At 35.4% G+C, this 21,318-nt stretch overlaps 1 pseudogene; it reads left to right on the top strand.

The window, feature by feature from the left end:
* Positions 1-2,383: 2,383 nt before the first annotated feature.
* On the top strand, positions 2,384-6,649 carry LOC113928464 (annotated as a pseudogene).
* Positions 6,650-21,318: the final 14,669 nt, after the last annotated feature.

Below are 21,318 nucleotides of genomic sequence, written 5' to 3'. Positions count from 1 at the left end.
CACAGGACATACACCCACAATCACAACAAGAAATCATGTCATCTAATATGTCAATACTGCAGAGGTAGAGAAACCATGGATTAAGGGTAGGGAGTCAAATGTTCCTTTTTTTAATTTATTTAAATTCAAGTTAGTTAACATACAGTGCAATACTGGTTTCAGGAGCAGAATCCAATGAATCATCACCCCACATACAACACCTAGTGCTCGTTCCAGCAGGTGCTCTCCTTAACGCCCATCACGCATTCAGGCATCCCCCTGCCACTCTTCTCCCTTCCAGCAACCAGCAGTCTGTTCTCTATAGTTAAGAGTCTCTTATGGTTTACTTCCAAGATAGAGGGTTAGTATCCAAAATCTATAAGGAGCTTATCAAACTCAATACCCCAAAAAACAAATAATCCAGTTGAGAAATGGGCAGAAGACATGAATAGACACTTTTCCAAAGAAGACATCCAGATGGCTAAGACACATGAAAGATGCTCATCACTCATCATCAGGGAAATACAAGTCAAAAACCACAGTGAAATACACTTCACACCTGTCAGAATGGCTAAAATTAACAACTCAGGAAACAACAGGTGTTGGGGACGATGTAGAGAAATGGGAACCCTCTTGCACTGTTGGTGGAAATGCAAACTGGTGCAGCCACTCTGGAAAATAGTATGGAGGTTCCTCAAAAAATTAAAACTAAAACTACGTTACAATCCAGCAATCTCGCTACTAGTTTCTAATAAAGCCAATTAAGAGGCTATTACAGTGATCAAGGTAAGTTAAGAGGCTTAAGCAAGATGGTTGAAGCAAGTGAGTTTGAAGGGAAACAAATTGATTCTAAATATATCAACAAAAACTCATGATTGACTGAACTTGGGCATAGGTTGCTAAAAGGAAAGGTTGGAATAATATAGTTTCATAAAAACCAAATATGAATAAAATTGTAAAAGTAAAAAGATCTGCTATAGAACTGCCTTAAGCATAGCAGAGGTGTAAAAATCTAATTTTACTTACATGTTTTCTATTCCAAATGTACTTGCTGAGCTTGAGGAGGGCCTGTCAACATGCTTTTATCCAGGTCCTGTCTTATGTCTATGCCACAGTTTTAAAAAAACATCAAAAAAAAAAAAAAGGACAAAAGAAGAGAGTTTTGAGTTGACTTTATTTTTTCCCTTACAGCATGTTACTGTGTGTGAGTCTTTTCACAGAAAACCACTTCCTCTCATTCTAATGTCATGTTCACTTACTACTTACTTATATGGTTTTTTTAAATACAAATGCTCAGTAATAGTGTAAGGATTCCCTTCACTGTACAAACTTAGAAATCTTGTAATAAATGGCATGTTATTTGACTTCCCACAAAATGTTTCCTCTTTTATACTCCAGAGATTGACATTGTATTTTTGGAGTCAAGATGCTTAGATTTAAGTTTTCATTCTATCCATTACTCAAGAGGCTTTTAATGTAGGGGAAATTACTTAATCCCTTCACTCTACAGTATTGTTGACTGACAATATAAGCACAAGGAACAATAGATAGAAGTGGTAAGGGAAAAGAACATTTCTTGTTCCCCATCTGACACATAGGGCACTACCTGTTGCTATAAATATGTGTCTGTAGATGATAGATAAATCCTTTGTGAATATCTATATCCATGGTTATTTCTATCATCCATCTATCTGCCTGTCAATATGAATGTAGTCTCTATAAATTGATGGGCCTATGGCTATTGTAACTTTGGTTTCGGTATGTACACTTTTTTAGAAGCACCCGGACGATATCAGAGATACCCACAGATCTGATACCTTTCAGCTAGTCAGTTAAGTGGTTGCAGGTGGGATTATTTACTCAGGCAACTGTATTAGAACACTGTATAATTTCCCTTCCCTCTTACACAGAGAGAATGTCATTAAGTAAGCCAAAATATATATAAGCAGAGACCATACTGAAGACAAGAGATAGAAGGATCAGAGTCGGGGTTCTAGTAAAATTTCAAACAGTCCGTGTGTCTTTAATACCTCGCTTCTTTTATGTTTGGTTCTCCAAGTGTTCCTTCTACCCTCATTATCATTGTTCAAAAATATATGATAATCTGATTCCTGCTAAAACTAAAATAGTTTAAGGTTTTATACCCTCTAGGAGTATTTATAGTTTAACCGGTGATTGTAAACTATTGATTGAACTCTGTGATCCTAGTGGTGGTATATTAGACACTATGACAGATGGAGATGTGTTTTAGGGGAGAAAAAAATAGCTTACTTGCCCTTCTCACTTAAGTGATCCCTGTCAGATAAAATAAAATTAAAACAATTTACGGATAATAAGTGAGAACTGTTTTGCTCTGTGACAAAATTTCAGAAACACCACAACAAATCACTTGCTGCACGTCAGCATGGAAATTTCTCAATTTGTGGCCAATAGTGGTAGCCCTACCGTTCAATCTCTGTGAGCTGGAGTTTATTTTCATAGCACATACCATAGTTTGACCACACATGAAAAATGGACATTTTCTTTATTCAACTTTTTTTTCCTAAATAAAAAAGGAAGGGATGGATAATTGGCTATTGTGTCCTACATTCCAAGTGTATGCCTTCCTCGGCAGCCCGTTCCTCCTGCCTCTCTCTGTTCAGGTTTTTGTCATGTGTTGCCTAGGCCACTATTACAGCTTTCTAAAGTTAAGTTTTAATAATAAATATAAATATTTTGCCATTTTTCTTTCTAATCCCAGTATCAATTTTACATTTTCTCCCTGTGTCTAGCGACTAGCCTCCTGACTCCCACTTTCAAAGTTAATTTTAATGTATATTCAATCTTGTATTTCCATTGCTAATACATTTCTATCTCTCTTTTCTTGTCCATAGGAGACAGGGGATTTCTTTGTACACCCTGAAAGGCTTTCTAACAAGAACTAGATTAATTTTCCAGAAGAAACACTAACCACTTCTACACCTTCTATACCACATTGACATAACATTTCTCCAGGTTGTTTTTCCCACATTGATATATGTGTCTCATGTTTTCAGTCTAGTTCATTGCCCCTCTCTTTCACCATTTAGGAGAGTCATACTCTTAAAGTCAAAAATCACTACTATAAAACCTCCCTAAATTTCCTGAGTTCCCATGGAATATTGAGTATATGTTTTAACATTTTTGTATCTTTCTTAAAAATCACACTCTGTCATTTAGATTCTATGACTAATGTATCACAAACCATTTATTCACTCAGCTCTAAGTAATACAATAGGCTTCAGTTCACTGAGAGCAATCAGTCCCAGTTTTTGAGAAAGAAGTTACTATATGGTCCAGTGTCCTTCCAAACGTTCATTGATGCATTTTTTTCCTCACAAGTGCTCATAACTCTTTCGTTGGTGGGTTCAGATGTTATTGTTTTCTTCCTCTTATCAAAGTAGGCTTTTCCCAATAAATTTGCTAATCACTGACAACTGACAGTTATATACTCTGTCACTGATGGTATTTTATGTGATGCATTGATCAATTCTTAAACCATTTCTTCTTTCCTGTTCAGGAGAACCACGTCAACCAAACTTTTAGCCACAATTGATAAATACTACTGTTATCTGTCCTGAAATATGGCCAATCTGGAAAAGCTAAATGGCGGCATTTGGGGTTTCTGTGTTAGAGAAATGTGTGTTCTCTGTACTTTTTATTGATGAGAATCTTTTTCCATTGGCTATTGGAATATTATTATTGGCCAATATCCATTGGCCATTGGCTATTGAAGCAATGACAATGCTGAAGGAGCAGAAGTAGAAATACTGGTGAAAGTCCTGTCTGACATCTGTGAAAATGAAGAGCTCTAGCTTAGTTTTAAATAGATGCTTAATGGGAGTCCGGAAATATGAACATACTATTTATGACTTTTTAAGAATTATTTGTCAAACATTAACATGCAATATAAGATGTGAGGAACTCCTATTACTTATTATCTAGCTAAAAATAATAATCAAATAATACATTATAGAAATTATAAACTACTATTTGCTTTGTGCCACACTCTCATGCTGCTTTCACCTTCTCTCTAATATATAGAAGTGATCACCTTAAATTTACTGTTTATTTTCAGGCATCATAATTTTACTGTAAGTGAATGTGTCCTTAATTAACATAGGGTACAGTATCACACGTTCTATATGTTTTCATCCTTTAAATAAATTTCTACCAGTTGCTTTGTTTGCATAAACATGTGCTCATGATATCAGTGATGTTGCTCCATGTTGTATAATAATTTATTATATGCATACAATTCAATCCTGAAATCTAGACTGTTCTTAATATCTGTTTTTGTAAACAATACTGGGATAAATAATTCAGTCTGTATCTTCCATGCATTTTTTTACATTTTTTGCAGTTTTTCTTTGAAATATATACACAGAGGTTGAATTACAATGCATAGGTTATGTGCATGTTCAACTTTAATAAACATTGTAAAACCTCTTATACCAAAAAAAAAAAAAATCCTCTTATACCAGCTCAGTATAAGATATCTTGTAACTACTATTCTAAAAGTTGTAAGGAATTCTCAAAAGAAACTGCTAGACTTAATTCATAAAATTAGCAAGGACACGTGACATAAGAGAACTGCCCAAAAATCAATCATGATTCTATATGCTAACAAGACATAATTTAAAACTGAAATATTTACATATATAGAGAGAGAAAGAGAATGAAAACATATATATCAAATGAAATACTTTAGTGTAAACCGAGAAAAACATATACATGGTATGTATACTGAAAATGAAAAAAATGTAATAAAAATTTATCATAAATAATTGGAGAGACGTAGCATGTTCATATGTTGGAAAGCTCAATATTATTAAGCTATAACTTCTCCACAAATTGATCTATAGATTTAGCAAAATTTTAATCAAATTCTGGCAGAATTTATTGTAAAAATAGACAAGGATATTCCCAAACACATTAGTAAAGCAAAATAGAGTTTAGAAATAAATTTATACAATTATGGATAATTAATTTTGACAAATTTACAGACATAATTCAATAGAGAAATTCTGGTCTTTCTTCAACAAATACTGCTGGGACAATTGAACATCAATACACAATTAAAAAAAAAAACCTTGACTAAAACTTCACACCTTATAAAAAATTCACTGAAAACTGATTATAGATCTAAATATAAAATGTAAAATAAAAATTTAGGAGAAAACACATACACACAAATCTCCATGATGTTGACTTAGGCAAAGAATTTTTAGACATGACTTCAAAGGCATATTGTTAAAATACACACACAAAAAATTTGGATTTAATCAAAATCTAAATTTTTTCTCTGTGAAAGACACTGTCAGGAGAATGAAATAATAAGCTACATATTCAGAGACAACTGCATATCCGGCAAAGGAAAAGTTTACAGAATATGTAAAGGCCTGTCAAGATCACAAATAAGAAAACATACAATCCAATTTTTAAACTTAGTAATATCCTTGAGCACATACTTCACCAAATAAGACGTATAGCTGGCAATGAGAACAAGAAAAAAATGCTCAACTATCATTACCATTAAAGAAATTCAAATTAAAACCACAATAAGGGGGCACCTGGGTGGCACATTCGGCTGAGCAGACAACTCTTGGTTTCCTCTCCTGTCATGATCTCATGGGTCAAGGGATGGAGCCCCCAACATGGGGCTATGCTGTCCGCATGGAGTCTACTTGGGTTTTTCTCTCTCTCTGCCTCTGCCCCTCCCCCTGCTCCCTCTCTCTCAAGTAAATCAAGAAATCTTTAAAACACACACACACACACACACACACAATAAGACACCATTAGTGGTCCCACTGGGAGTTGGTGCTGCAGGCTTGTGCCCTTGCCTCCTGCGACTCTTCCCAGCTGTCTGTGCAACTGGCATGGGCGATTCCCGGTGGACCTCAGCACGTTGCCTGGGCCTTTGATCCTACAGCAAGCCGACAAGCATCTGCAGCATCCAATGCAAGTCAAATACACTGCGCAAAAGGTCAACGAGCTGGGCAAAGTGTTAACAGCCCCCAGGTTAAGAACCGGCCCACCAGGGTGCCTGGGGGCTCAGTCCTTAAGCTTCTGCCTTCCGCTCAGGTCAGGATCCCCAGGTCCTGGGATCGAGCCCCGCATCGGGCTCCCAGCTCTGCGGGAAGCCTGCTTCTCCCTCTCCCACTTCCCCTGCTTGTGTTTCTTCTCTCTCTGTGTCTCTCTCTGTCAAATAAATAAAATCTTAAAAAAAAAAAACCAAAAAAAAAACAGCCCACCACTATTGCATGGGATGGCCTTGATTCAGGTAAATTCTGTACGTTGGTCTTGACAGATCCGGATGCTCACAAGAAGGACCCGGAATACAGGGAACCTCACCGTTTCTGGGTGGTCACCATGAAGGGCAATGACATCAGCAGTGGCACGATCCTCTGATTATGTCGGCTCTGGGCCTTCCAAGGGGACAGCCTGGCTGGTTTATGAGCAGAATGGATCACTGAAGTGTGATGAGCCCATTCTCAGTAACCGATCTGGAGACCATCATGGTCAATTTAAATTAGCATCTTTCTGCAAAAGTACGGCTCCGCCCCCCCCCCCCCCCCCCGGTGGCATGTGTTACCAGGCGGAATGGGCTGACTATATGCCCAAACTCTATGACCAGCCGCCTGAGAAGTAACGGAATACTAGGAGACAGAAACCTTCCCAGAGGTCTCCAGCAGCGCTCTCGATGAAATTCAGTGATGCATGTAGATTTCTCTCCTTTCTCCATTCCCATTCTCACAGGCAGGGCCTGAGCAATCCGTGGTTTAGGGTGACTTTTCCTTCTGCCTGTCCTCTATAATTCTAGAGGGTCACACCCTGGTTTATGTTTTGATCAAATTTAAACTCCATGTGGAGGGGGATATTTTGGTAGTAGGATGGGGTCATCAAGTTGTAAATATAACAACCTAGAATTTAAGGAAGAAAGAATTCAGGTAAAAAGACTGGGTCTACAATAATAGAGCAGAGCATCAAACAATCTTTAAGAGAGATTTACAAAAAAAAAAAAAGAGAGAGAGAGAGAGAGAGAGATTGGTTGCCCGTGCCTTTGTGAGCCCCTCTGGAATTTTACATGATGGCACTCCTGGGTCGTGTTTTCAAGGCCATGTCTCTCACCAAGACAGCCAGAGGCTGGTAAGTCCACTAACCCCTAACATGATACAACTTGGACTGGTTATTAGGGGTCAGTGTCACACTCTGGCTCCTTTAAAGAGCAATACTGGAAAAAGCAATAGGGAAAGTCGTTTTGTGGTAAAACGGCCATTTAGATGAGCTGCAAGCCTGAGTGAGAGGTTGTCAGAAAATCCTAAGTCTGTGCCTGTTGAACTGGTGACTCTTCCTCTGTGTAAGAAAAGACGATCAATCTGGAGTTTCCGAATGTTGTATTAATTCTACCTTTTGCTTATAGTTGAATACAAATAAAAACATGATGTGAATGAAAAAAAGAAAATAAGATATCATTATATAACTATTGGAATGAGTAAAATTAAAAATAGACTGACAATATCAAATTTTGACCAATATGTGGGAGCAACTAGAACTGACCTATATTTCCAGCAGGAATGCAAAATGGTATAGCCGCTTTGAAAAAAGAGTGTGGCCATTCCTTGTAAAGTTAAACATACATTACCTTATAACCAGCAATCTCTCCCTAAGCATTCTCCCTAGAGAAATTGAAACTCATGTTCACACTAAAATGTGTACACAAATATTGATAACAGTTTTGTTCATAATGGCCAAACAATGGAAATAGCCCAAATGTTCTGTAGGGAATTTATTGCTGTTGAGTAAATTAATTATATAAAATATGGCAAATTAACACAACAGAAAGATACTCAGCAATAAGAAATTGATTCAAATGCAGGCAACAACTTGAATGAATCACAAAATCCTTGTGTTGAGTGAAAAAAGCCAATCTTATCAAGTTATATGCTGCATAATTGCATTTATAAGACATTCTGAAAAATTACAAAAATACAGGATCAGAGAACATACCAAAATTATAAAAATGGAAACAAAAACTTGACTTCACTGTATGTAAATTTAAAGATTACATTTCAAAAAGAAAGCAAGATAAAAGAAGCTCTGAGATAATATTCTTTGTACAGAACGATTTTGATAAATGCTATTTCCACTACACCACCAATTTCTGTGAAATGTTTATTGAAAATTTCTTTCAAGAAAACCATCTTTATTTATTTATTTATTTATTTATTTATTTATTTATTTATTTATTTATTTTCTGCCTATTGCATCTCCAGGAAAAAATATATACATGTAAATATATACTTGCCACCATTTTGTACATGTTTTGTTTTGTTTTATTTTTGTTTGAGAGAGAGAGACAGAGAAAGTGGTGGGGGGTGAGGGCAGAGGGAGAGGGAGACCAAGAATCTCAAGCAGACTCCCCGCCCAGCACAGAGCCCATTGTGGAGCTTGATCTCCTGACCCTGAGGTAATGACCTGAGCCAAAATCAACAGTGACACTTAACCAACTGAGCCACCCAGGCACCCCCATATTATATACCCTTTAACTCATATATTTGATGAACGTTGTTGTATTTCTTATGCGTCTTTCTCCTCTTGTTCATCTTGTACTATTAAACTGTAGCTATGACAAATAGTCAAACTGAGTTTAGTGCTGAATAAATATATGAATAGTGAATGAATAAAATGTAGATCAAATATTTGAATTATATAAAACTACAATTGACATTGACACCATAAATAATGTTTATTCATTTTATCCAGGAAACTTTTCTTACTTTATTTTCACTGCACCTTATTGATGATGTAATATTATGTCAAAATTATTTTCTGACAGATGCACAAATTAAATTTAATAATAGTTAATATTTCAACATATATTTTCTCTCTCTCCCTCTCCCCCATAACTCTTTGTTGTGTATGTACATTATGAATATATTATACATATCATATATACATAGGTTGTATGTATGTATAGATATGTATAAAAAGGTAATTAATGTACTTTACATAGAATACATATGAATTTATATCTACTTTGCTTATACACATGTACACATGCACACATTTTTTTAAACAAAATTAGAAAAGTATAAATTGACATCATGCTTTTACATTCTTTCTAATTTACAAAATGTCATTAATAAATCATTTTCATATATTAATTATATTTAAAGATCACTTAATTGTATTATATTCAATTATAGAATTATAGAACAATTTATTTGGACATGCAGACTTTTTCTATCTTACATTATTTTATAACTTCTGAAATGTGTTTAATTACTAAATGTCCTTTTGATTCAGGGTTTATTTTTGTGGGTTTATATAGAATTAAAATATGCCACTAATAGATTTAAGTATGAGGTATTTCTTTTTTTTTATTTTTACCTCAGACTTTTGATAAACAGAGTCACAAATTAATTCAAATCATTTATCTTGTTCAATTAATCCTTCTCCATGTTTAAACATTACTCTGATAAATTAATAGGAAGAAACTTTTTACTTTGGCATATCTTTAGAAAGTCAAATTAATCATATTTAGATTCAAATTCATGTGGCTGAAATTATAAGTGATTTGATTTTTTAGAAATAAAATATTTGCTGTTGAATCATGTTAAAATAGTGTATAAAGAGTAAAAACGTTCTCTAAATATGTTGATAAATTAACAGATATATATATATAATGTTTAACTGCCATACATTATATTCCACAATATAAAAAAAAGAGTGATCAATCTCACAATAATGTAAGAAGCTCTAAATAACATCTTTAAATATAGGTCTTGCCAATATTGGCTGGCCAACACCCAAGAAACGAAATACATGATTGCTTAAAATAACATATATGTAATAATTTTAAAAATATCATTCAAGGGGTGCCTGGGTGGCTCAGTTGGCTGAGCGTCCAACTCTTGATTTCGGTTCAGGTCATGATCTCAGGGGTGTGGGATCAAGCTCCAGTCTGGCTCCCCATTCATCAGGGAGTCTGCTTGTTTCCCTTCCATCTGCTCACTCTCTCTGTCTCTCAAATAAATAAATAAATAAATAAGTCTTTAAAGAAACATACCATTCAAATAAATTATTTAAAAAATAATTCATAGGCCCATGTTTTGACCATCTCTGAGATTATTTCCTTAAAATATATAAGAAAAAAAACCTCTATTAACATAATAATTACCTCATTAAAATAATATGGCTGGACTTCCCATTTGATTTTCACATAATTTAATACTATTATATAAAAACAAAAAGAAAATAAAACATAAAGGAAAGGCTATTCATAAAGATTGTCCTTACAGAAACATACATGTCTTGATGAGCTGTCTTTAAATTATCTGTTCTTGGGTGTCTGGATGGCTGAGTCAGTTAAGCGTCTGCCTTCGGCTCAGGTCATGATCCCAGGACCCTGGGATCCAATCCCACATAGAGCTCCATGCTCAGTGGGGAATTTGCTTTTTCCTCTCCCTTTGCCCCTCTCTCTGCTCATGCACTCTCTCTCTCTCTCTCTCTCACACACACACATACACACTCTCTCTCTCAAATAAATAAATAAAATCTTAAAAAAACAGAAAACTCTCTGCTCTTCCTTTGGTCTTTGTTTCATAATTCATCTGGATTCAGTTGGAGACAAAGATATAGAATGTAGACACTTCTTATCTCAATTACTATTTTATTTTACATTTCTCAATGTGTTTTTCTATTGATAATCATAACAAAAACCTAAGTGTTTTTATTTTTCTACTGCGGGATAATCATTTTGTTGTTCACTGAAGAGCCAAAACAGTGTTCCTTTAACCTTCTCCTCTGTCTCCTTCACTTCACTATCATCACCATCATCATTAGTATTTTCATAATAATGGAACAATTTCTTAACTAATATTACAGTTCATAAATGAATCCCCTACTAGGATTAAGGCTCATATATTATAATATTCAAATAGTCATATCTATAAATGCTGAATAAGTAGAATTAAGAAAATATGGTTACTAGTTCCTCTATTCACCACCAACATGTTTATGACACAATCATAAACTCCAACTATCTATATAATTTGTGAAATATTAATAAAATTAAGAAATAAAATTAAATAATATTAAATATATATAATCTTGTATTTGAATATGAGAACAAAAACAGACAATAATTTACTTTTATATTTAATGAAAAAAAGAGTAGAGTGATTAGGACATTTGTTCAAGCAAACATAAAAATAGTTAATATTGGCATTCTGGGTTTCTACTCTTACTCAATGAGTCTACTGAAGAGCATTTTCAGCTCTAAAGAGCTGATATTTCAGTGTAACTTGTTTATGCTCTGTATTCAACCTCTTAATTGATTAACTTAATTCCATGTCACTCAAGTGAGCGCATTCCCACAACTCAGGTGGTGCCAGAACACAAGTGAACTGCGTTTGTCCAGACTGAGGGTTCTAAACTTTCAACACTTTTTTTTTTTTCAATGTCAAACTGAGTAACTGAGTCAAGATCTGGCCCCTTTTCTAAATTATATGAAGCTCCACATTACCGTACAGAATAAAGCAGATGGCAGATGTTCCCAGTTATGCATGATGATATTAACATGACAAAATCCATATCAGCCCTGCAACTCATTTAAAATTCCATCACTTCATTATTAATTCCTTCAACTTTAAATTTACTTGAGATGAACTAGACATATATGTCTACTTTGTCTATTTATTCCAGAATGTTCTATCTGTCAAAATGAAGGAATCTGATGATGTTTTTCAATGAGGAGAAATTGACATTAGCACATTTGCCCTTGATAGAACAACACAGATATAGTAAAGTCTTATTCATCCTAACAAAGACACATTACATATGTAACAATGATAAATGTAATTATTTTCCTGTGACTAAAATTATGAAAATCTTTAAATTCTACAAAAGTGCTTTGTGCTTTTTTTTTTCCCTTTTATAGTTTTGTCCCAGCCAAAAAATTATAAGGAGTAAAAAAAGTCCCTGTGCCTTAAATATTGTAAGCATTTTGGAAATCCATAAGGGGGAAAAATGAAATATCTGTGAGATTTCTTTGTAACAGTGGAATAGGAATACTCTTTTGACTCTTTAGTTTATTACTTGAAAGAATAAAACCATACATACTTTGTATCATCACAAAATTGTAAGATTAACCTATGTGAATATATTATATTGTGCATGCATCTATTGATGTATTTTTAATATATTTTGGGTTTATTTTCATAATTTCATAATTAATGAATGGTCAAATGCTAAATGATTGAAAAAGTCTATTGGGTAAGTGTTTATTTACAAAAAAATCTTCCTTTTTTTGAAGGATGGAGAAAGTTTCAAAAGTAATAAGAAATTTTTAACATACTTCAAAAGACATATATTAATCAGATAGTTGAAGATGAGGAACTAGAATGTCTCAGCAAGGTGAATTACTCTTTTAAAGTGTGACATTCAGAAAAGAATATAAAACATGATCAATGGAAGATGTATGAGCCACTGTTCCTGGAGAAAGATTTTTACTTGGTATGAGTCAGCATGCCATGGAGAGTTAGGAAGAGAAAGAGTAAGTTAGGTTGGTGGCTAAGGAAACAAAATAATATATATTCAGTCAACATTTACTGGATTCTCACTTTGCTCAGCACATTTCTGATTATTTTATTGTTTCAGTTAATTGAATTCATATAGCCACCCTCTGTGAAATAACCCATTTCACAAGAATAAAGTACAGACAACCACCATTACTCCCACTACTACCGCTACTATCACTCTCACCCACCACCACAACCACCATGGACGCTACCACCACAAACACATCCACAACTACTCTGTTTAATACCATTACCTCTGTGACTTCCAGCACCTCCCCGGCCCATCACGGCTACCAGTCTAACCCAAGCCATCATCAACTCTTCATTTTGTTACAGCAACCTTAGCCTAATTGGTCCTCTGCTGTTACCAACACACACCTACAAGTCTCTTTGCTACAGAGAAGTCAGAGAAATCTTTTAAAATATAAATCTGACCATATAACTTCCTTATTTAAAAATCTAGTGTCTTTATTAACAGTAATCCAAATCCTTCCCTATGCCCACAGCACTCTGTAGGATCTAGCTTCTGCTCACCTTTTTAAAAGTAAAACCTGTAATTTCCTGCTTCCTTTATCTCAAATAATTTGGCTTTTCTGCTTTTTTCTTAAATGCACAAAGATCACTTACCTCAAGAACTTTTTAAGTGATATTGCTTCTGCCTAGAATAATTTCTCCCCAATTTTCCATGACTCATTTCTTTACTTTATGCAGGGGCCTGTTAAAGACTAACTTTTGACAAAAGATTCCCCAAAAAAAGGATTAAATGATGTCATTGTTTTAGAACATGTCACCTTCCTTCCCTTTAATCCTTGACCTGCTTTAATTTTCTTCAAAGCACTTATAATACCATGATTTGAATAACTGAATTATGAGTTTCTACTGTGCACCAAGCAGTGCCTTAGCCTCTGGAGATATAGCAATGAAAAAATGAGCTACATATCAAAATAGAAAACTCTACATTCTAGTCTCCAGGAGAAGACAAATAAATGGAAAAAATGTAAAATTGATGTTATATTAGAAATAAAATTATTTTTAATCTGTGTCATTAGAATATAAGCTCCATAAAGTCAATTAACATACATGATTTCCAATGGAAATGTCAAGTGTTCTTGGACTTATTGGGTCTCTGGGGCCAGATCACAGAGTTGCTTGCATGATGTACTATTTTTTTTTTCTTATTTATTCATAAAAGACAGAGAGAGAGAGAGAGAGAGAGGCAGAGGGAGAAGCAGGCTCCCAAGGAGCAGGGAGCCTGATGCGGGACTCGATCCCAGGACCCTGGGATCATGACCTGAGCCGAAGGCAGATGCTTAACCATCTGAACCACCCAGGCGTCCTTGCATGATGTACTATTTGAGTTTGTTTGATGGACTTTGCTTTGCAGTCCACTCAAAAGTGACAAACTTTTGAGTCACTCCGGAAATGGATCACAGCAGCATATCCCAATGTGATTTGTATTATTTCAAATATCCAAAGAAGTCCATCAGGCAGTGGACTTAAAAATTTTTATTTATTTTATTTTATTTTATTTTACTAAGGTATGGTTGACATACAATAATGCTTTACATATCTAATGTCTACATCTTGATGAGCTTGAAGATAAGTGTACACCCATGAAAATGTCACCATTTTAATGTCCTAAAGTTATCCATCACCTCTAGGAGTTTTTTTTTTTTTTAATTTTTTTATTTATTTATTTGAGAGAATGAGAGAGAGAGAGAGAGAGAGAGAGCGAGCATGAGAGGGGGTTGGGTCAGAGGGAGAAGCAGACTCCCTGCTGAGCAGGGAGCCCGATGCGGGACTTGATCCCGGGACTCCAGGATCATGACCTGAGCCGAAGGCAGTCGCTTAACCGACTGAGCCACCCAGGCACCCCACCTCTAGGAGTTTTATCTCATCTTTTTTTTATAAGAACACTTAATGTAAGATCTACCTTCAACAAACGTTTAAGTGTACAATACAGTAACATTAACTGTATGTGCTATGCTGTGTACAGTAGATCTCTATGACTTAGTCATCTTGCATAAGTGAAACTATACACTCTTTGATCAACACCTCCTTAATTCTTTATTTTCCCAACCCCTGGTAACCACCATCTTACTCCCTGCTTCTGCAAGTTTGACTATATTAGATTCCCGATATAAGTGATTATCATAACTATTTGTTCTTCTGTATCTGGCATAATTCACTTAGCATAATGTCTTCTAAGTTCATCCATATTGTAGTCCATGGCAGGAGCACTGTTCTTATACTGTTAGGGATAGGGACTATAAGAAGCAATCAGTTACCTTCCATGGGGAGACGATATCCTAAAAACCCCCGTGCTTGGACACCAAGAAAGTTAAGTGTAATGTATCTGTCATTTTCTGTCATACATAAACTTTACCAAAATATAATGTGTCTGCTACATCTCATGTTCATTTTATTAGTGAGATGCAATCATAGTAGTAGATCATCATGGTACTGAATCGAGTGAAAACAAAACAAAACAGAACAAAACTAGCACAGTGTTTTAGAATTTAACATAAAAAATATTTAAGTTCTTATAGACAGAACTGGCACAGTGTTTTAGAATTTCTATGTTTCTGTGATTAGGTGTCAAAAAGTCTCAAAATCCTTGACATATGAAAGCAAATCATTTTTAGTATTTTGATTATTTGAATGTTGGAAAAAATAAATGTCTAGATTAATAACTGTATATCAGGTGCCAGATATATTTGCCAGATATATAACATACTCAAACATACATAGACTCAAACACATTTGGAGGCACAACTAAATATGTTTATGAAAATACATTGAAATTACCTGAATCTATCTGTTTTTTGCAAAGACGAAAGAAAAGTAATAGCAAATGACATGCATTTTTCACATCTTTGATGGCACTCATCTCTATAATTTTCTGAGAAATGCAGTAGGAGTTTTGACTTACTATTATGATAGAAAGAGGTCCCAGAGCTTCCACTTGACTCTTCCTAATCAGGAATCGGGAATAAAATGTGGAGCTTCTGTCAGTTGCTGAGCACATAATTCTAGCTCTACGTTCAGGAACTGGGCAGATAACTACAGACAGTGTTCATAGTTCAGGTGGATGCACCTTGAGTTGGACTCAACCAAAACTTAAATTCCTAGGCCCTAGTCAACTTCTATGTTGACTGATTGACAGTGGCATGCTTTGGTCTCCTTATATTGGTGTTAATTAAAGAGGGTTTCTAATAATGAATGATCTCTCTAAATACTTCCCAGGCTCTTAGAGTAAATATCCTGACAATTTGCCATAGATTTCTTTGAGGGAGCCTGGGAGGAAGATTTACAGCATATACATTTAATGTGTCATAGGGTTCTTTCTAAGAACAATAGCCTTTTATTCATTCAAGAAGCTTTAGGACTGTGTAATAATTTAAATCTGAGATGTGCATGAGAGACCATGATGATAGTCCAAGTATTATTTCACCATACGTGAAGCCCCCTTCTCAATTACACATCCAGCATACAGTAGGACCTTGGCAGAAACTTAGTTTTGGGGAATCTGTGATCGATTTCTCCCTAATTAAGTTTGTTTAATTTATCCTTTTGTCATTTCTAATTCATTTAGCTTCTGTTTACTCTGAAGCAGAGATTTCCGTCAACCACATGAACAAACGTTCACAATTATTAGTAATGTGTGAGCTAGCACAAGGGTCAACAAACTACAGTCTACAGGTCAAACCCAACATACTACCAATTTTTGTAGCTTTTTATTGGAATACAATTGTGTCTATTCATTTATGTATCAACTATAACTATCTTCTTGATGCAATGGCAAAGTTGTGCATTCATGACAGAAATAATGTGGTCTGTAAAGTTAAAAATATTTGCTATCTGACCTTTTGCAGAAAGAGTTTGTCCACTGCTTAACTAGTGCATTAAATTCAGAATCTCTAGTATGTATATGCATATTAGTTCCCGTACTATGCTTTTAAGGACCTAAAATCATCAATCCATCTCCACTTACCTTCTTTACATTTTTGGTAATATTCTTCTCACAAAATCTTGAAACTATTCTGCTATGAAAACTTTACTCCAGCTTTGTCAAACCTCATCCACTCCCTAAGAGGAATTGACTTGAGTATAAAATTGGAGGCAATGAAGTGAGGTCAGGGTGGGGGTTGAAAAATATCTACATACCCAACAAGGCACCTGGCTAAAACAGATTATTGTAAGACATTTAAGCAAAACATAAATAGATATGAAAGAAAAGAAGAGTAACTATTGCTGGCAAAGGAAATTCAGTATGGTTTGGAAAGTTGCTATAATCTAAATGATCTATATCTCCCAAATTGCTCCATTTAAATCCTCAAGGTCTCACACTTTAACAAAAATTCCCTGAGTTTCAGATAAAAGAACTAGTGAAGATGATGCCTCAAATGACATCACAATTCTGCAATCTTTGTTTTTTTTTTTTTAAGATTTTTATTTATTTGAGAGAGAGAATGAGATAGAGAGAGCACGAGAGGGAAGAGGGTCAGAGGGAGAAGCAGACTCCCTGCTGAGCAGGGAGCCCGACGCGGGACTTGATCCCGGAACTCCAGGATCATGACCTGAGCCAAAGGCAGTTGCTTAACCAACTGAGCCACCCAGGCGCCCCAATTCTGCAATCTTCGAATTTGATTCTTGGTTACTTTAGTTCTGCAGTGACTTAGAGATAAATTCTTTCAGCACAGTCATAGACAACTCCTATTTAACTAATCATTCCCTAGGCTGAGAAATCAAGAGTCATTATTTTTCTATAAGACTACAGTAAGATTAGAAACAATCAGCCTACCCTATAGCCCTTATATCCCTAATGCCAACAGCGTCTCACTAGACACAGTAAGTATAGGTAGATTATATCAGTAGCCATGGTTGAAAATTTAAATAACTCTTTTGCTACTATCTAGTAAAGATCACCAGTCTCATTTTTCAATATCAGCTGCATCCTTCCTGCCTGGTAATCCAGTAAGGCCAAATAACCAGACACGAGTTTTCATTTCCTTGAGGTTCTATGGCCTGTAACTACATTTGTCATCAATTTCTGGTATAGTGAGGATTCTTAGATGAAAAAAAAAAAAAAGAAAGAAAAAGAAAAAGAAAAAAGAAAGAAACCAGCCAATTAGAGTATAAATGAAATTTACTGAAAATTACTTGGATCTTTGGGTCGGTCGTGAATTTAGGCATAGAGATTACTGTATGGCCATATAGCCTAACCTGGGAACATTACATCAAAGACCACAACTGGCAGGGCTAGATAGAGTCACCACCTCTGACACTGTTGATATGGGCACTGAATGCCAGAAATCTTTTTTTTTTTTTTTTTTTTAATTTTGGCCCTGAAATCCAAGTGATTTGGTCATTATTTTCCAGGCATGCACAATGTATCATGTTTGCTGCCTTTATTGCCCTTTTCTGGATGAGAACCTCATATTTATTTATTTTTTAAAGATTTTATTTATTTATTTGAGAGAGAGAGAGAATGAGAGAGAGCAGGAGAGGGAAGAGGGTCAGAGGGAGAAGCAGACTCCCCGCTGAGCAGGGAGCCCGATGCAGGACTCGATCCCAGGACTCCGGGAGCATGATCTGAGCCGAAGGCAGTCCCTCAACCAACTGTGTCACCCAGGCGCCCCTGAGAACCTCGTATTTAAAACTGAGATGGAACCATCGGGAATTCTTCTTCTTTTTTTTTTTCTAAGATTTTATTTATTTATTTGACAGAGAGAGACACAGGGTGAGAGGGAGGAACACAAGCAGTGGGAGTGGGAGAGGGAGAAACCCGCTTCCGGCCGAACAGAGAGCCCGATGCGGGGCTCGATCCCAGGAGCCTGGGATCATGACCTGAGCCGAAGGCAGACGCTTAACAACTGAGCCACCCAGGCGCCCCCCATTGGGAATTATTCTGGCTGTAAGACAGAGTAAGAAAACATTTTTTTTTTTTTTTTTTTTACTTATAACTTGGTGAGAAGTAAGTAATGGTATGAGAATTTACTTAAATGTAAATAAGGGGTATTCAAAACTTGCAATGTGACAAAAAACATGACAAATTTCCACCACACCTATTGGAAAAGATGAAGCAATGAAACATAATCTTGACATCTTTATAATTGTTTTAGTGTACGCACTCCAGAAACAATAATGTGTTTGCTACTCTTGAGTGAACCGTAAAAACTGCACATCTGCTCCTTAAAGAACTTGACATGATCTGGCTCAGTAATTTTTATGTAGTGATTGTTGTTCTTCTTTAAAACATCAGCGAACATATTGTAATGCAAAAGGTACTGAATGTCTGTGTGTGTGTTACGGAGTCCCTTAATTTGATTTCACACTGATTACGAATAGGTACTATATTTCTAATTTCAGTAACAGGTAGTATTTACATCCATATGGCTTAAGTACTAATTAAAAAGCTTTTTTATAAATCTAAAGCAAAGCTGCTTAATTTACAACAAGTTCTCTTATATTATCTCGTTCTCTCTCATTTTATTGAGAATTATATGTATATTCTTCTATATATTCTTCTCATGGCCTGATAAATTATGCGCTAATAATAAAAATGCTTAACATTCAATTTCAGGTTTTAATCAGTTGTAATGTTATTACTAAACAAAAGAACTGGAGATGAGACTACTCAAGTCAGAAGGAACGTATTTTCTTCTCAAGAAACATTCTTCTTGTAATGGGTTTCTTGGAAAATAGAACCTAAAGAATTCAGCCATCTTTGACTAATACTTGAATTACTATCTATTTCCCTTATTAATTTGATGTGCACTTCAGTATCTCATGGATTCTAGGAGTAGTTAATTAACTCATCAACATATAGTGATATTTTGCTAGTAAAGTGATTCATTTTAGAAAACAAAACTATTCAGTCACAATTTTAGACGTGTATTTTTTATTAAGTATGCTATGGGCCTCAGCCTAGAATTTTAGCTCTGATCTATGAGTGGAACAGGACAAAGATATATGGCTTTTGTTTCTTAAATAAATATTTCTCTGTAAAGTATATTTCCTTATCTCATGCCTTTATTTTTTACCTGACAAAGAAACTACAATTGCCCAAATAATGTGGACAGGACTATTTACAGGGGAAGTGTGATTGGTTACACTTGAAACATCTGAAAATTTTTTATCATTACAAGACATTTTATCAAATCAATATACTTAAAAATAGAAGAGTATGTATATATATATATATATGTTGCCTTGGCCGATTGATAACTGGTGCTGTGGCTGGACTAGCCCTTGAGTTTCTTACTATAAATGCAAGATGTCCTTCAGCAATAACCATCAAGAAACTTTGAACCGATAGGTCTATTGCTTAACAAGCTGTGGAACACACGAGGCACACCTAGGAGCACGTGGTGAGGTCTGGGTGCAGGTGGGAGAGTCAGAAAGCGAAAGTGCATGGCCTGGAGTTCTGCTTTTATCAGGGTCCAGGGTGGGGCCTAGGGTTTCTTAGGCTCACTCATTATTGGTGAATTTAAAATGAGAATAGGAATTTATTTATTTTTTAAGATTTTATTTATTTATTTTTGGACTCACATGCTGGCGAGGTGGAGGAGCAGAGGGAGAAGTAGACTCTCCACTGAGCAAGGAGCCCCATGCAGGGTTTGATCCCAGAGTCCTGGGATCGGGGTCATGACCTGAGCCGAAGGCAGACGCTAAACTGACTGAGCCACCCAAGTGCCCTAAAATGAGAACAGGAATTTAAAACACAGGAAGAGAAAAAGCAAGTAGCCCAAATAATCATTCATGGAAATTCAAAAGCAAGGGAGCCTGGGAAGATAGCCGGCTGCCTGGCTCTTTATCTGGTTATGTGTCTGGCAGTGTGTTTATTCTAGATAGCCATCTTAGAAATGGAGGCGCCAGCAATCAAAGATTAAGTCAGGCACTTGCATTAAAAAGAGTAAAACCAACTATCAGAGCTTACACTATAATATATATCAAAATAGAGATCAAATTGGATGAAGGAGTCCTAATCATGAGTGCAGACAGTAAAGGTCACCCTCACCCTGGCTGTCCCATACCCCTGCACCTGGATCCTTGTGTTAAGATCTCCTTTCTATTGAACCATAAGAAATGGCCGAGTTTTGACAGTTTTTAACAAAAACTATGTTGATTTCCTATGGTTCAATTTAGTAAATCTAAAACCATGATTATTCTACAGGAATATGATAGTCATGACATCAAATCAGAAGTTCTCTTTTCCTACTCAAACTTTGGTTGTTATCACTACAGCAAATAGTAATAAATAAACATGTTTTATGGAATAGAGTATTTTACATCAAGAATTTCTGTTTTTAAAAGTCTTCCACCTGTTAACTATATTCTACTTACTCACTTTTACAAGGAAAGAAACATTTCTATCAGTCATCTGATCATTGCCTCCCCCATTTGCTGTGAGTAAATAAAATGTACTAATGATGTAACTTGTGCTGGAATAAATAACATCTCTGGTAGTGCAATTTTAGGAAAAATGTGTTTGCAAAGGGAATGGAAAGGAGACAAAGGAAGTGTAAAATTGAGATCACTCTAACTTTGATAGCATTTCCTTTCTAGCATGAAACATTAAAAAATAAATAAATAAATAAATAAAGGTACGTTCCAACAGTTTATACTTTATTTATTCAATCTGGGGACAGTTCTCTATATGACTGTATTTCAAATATTGCACTTTCCTTCCAATCATTTGCTCCTTTAAAATAATTGTCTTAATTATGTCAAA

The sequence above is a fragment of the Zalophus californianus genome, chromosome 5 (assembly GCF_009762305.2).
Source record: "Zalophus californianus isolate mZalCal1 chromosome 5, mZalCal1.pri.v2, whole genome shotgun sequence".
Classification (NCBI taxonomy): domain Eukaryota; kingdom Metazoa; phylum Chordata; class Mammalia; order Carnivora; family Otariidae; genus Zalophus; species Zalophus californianus.
This window is presented reverse-complemented; position numbering and strand designations above follow the sequence as displayed.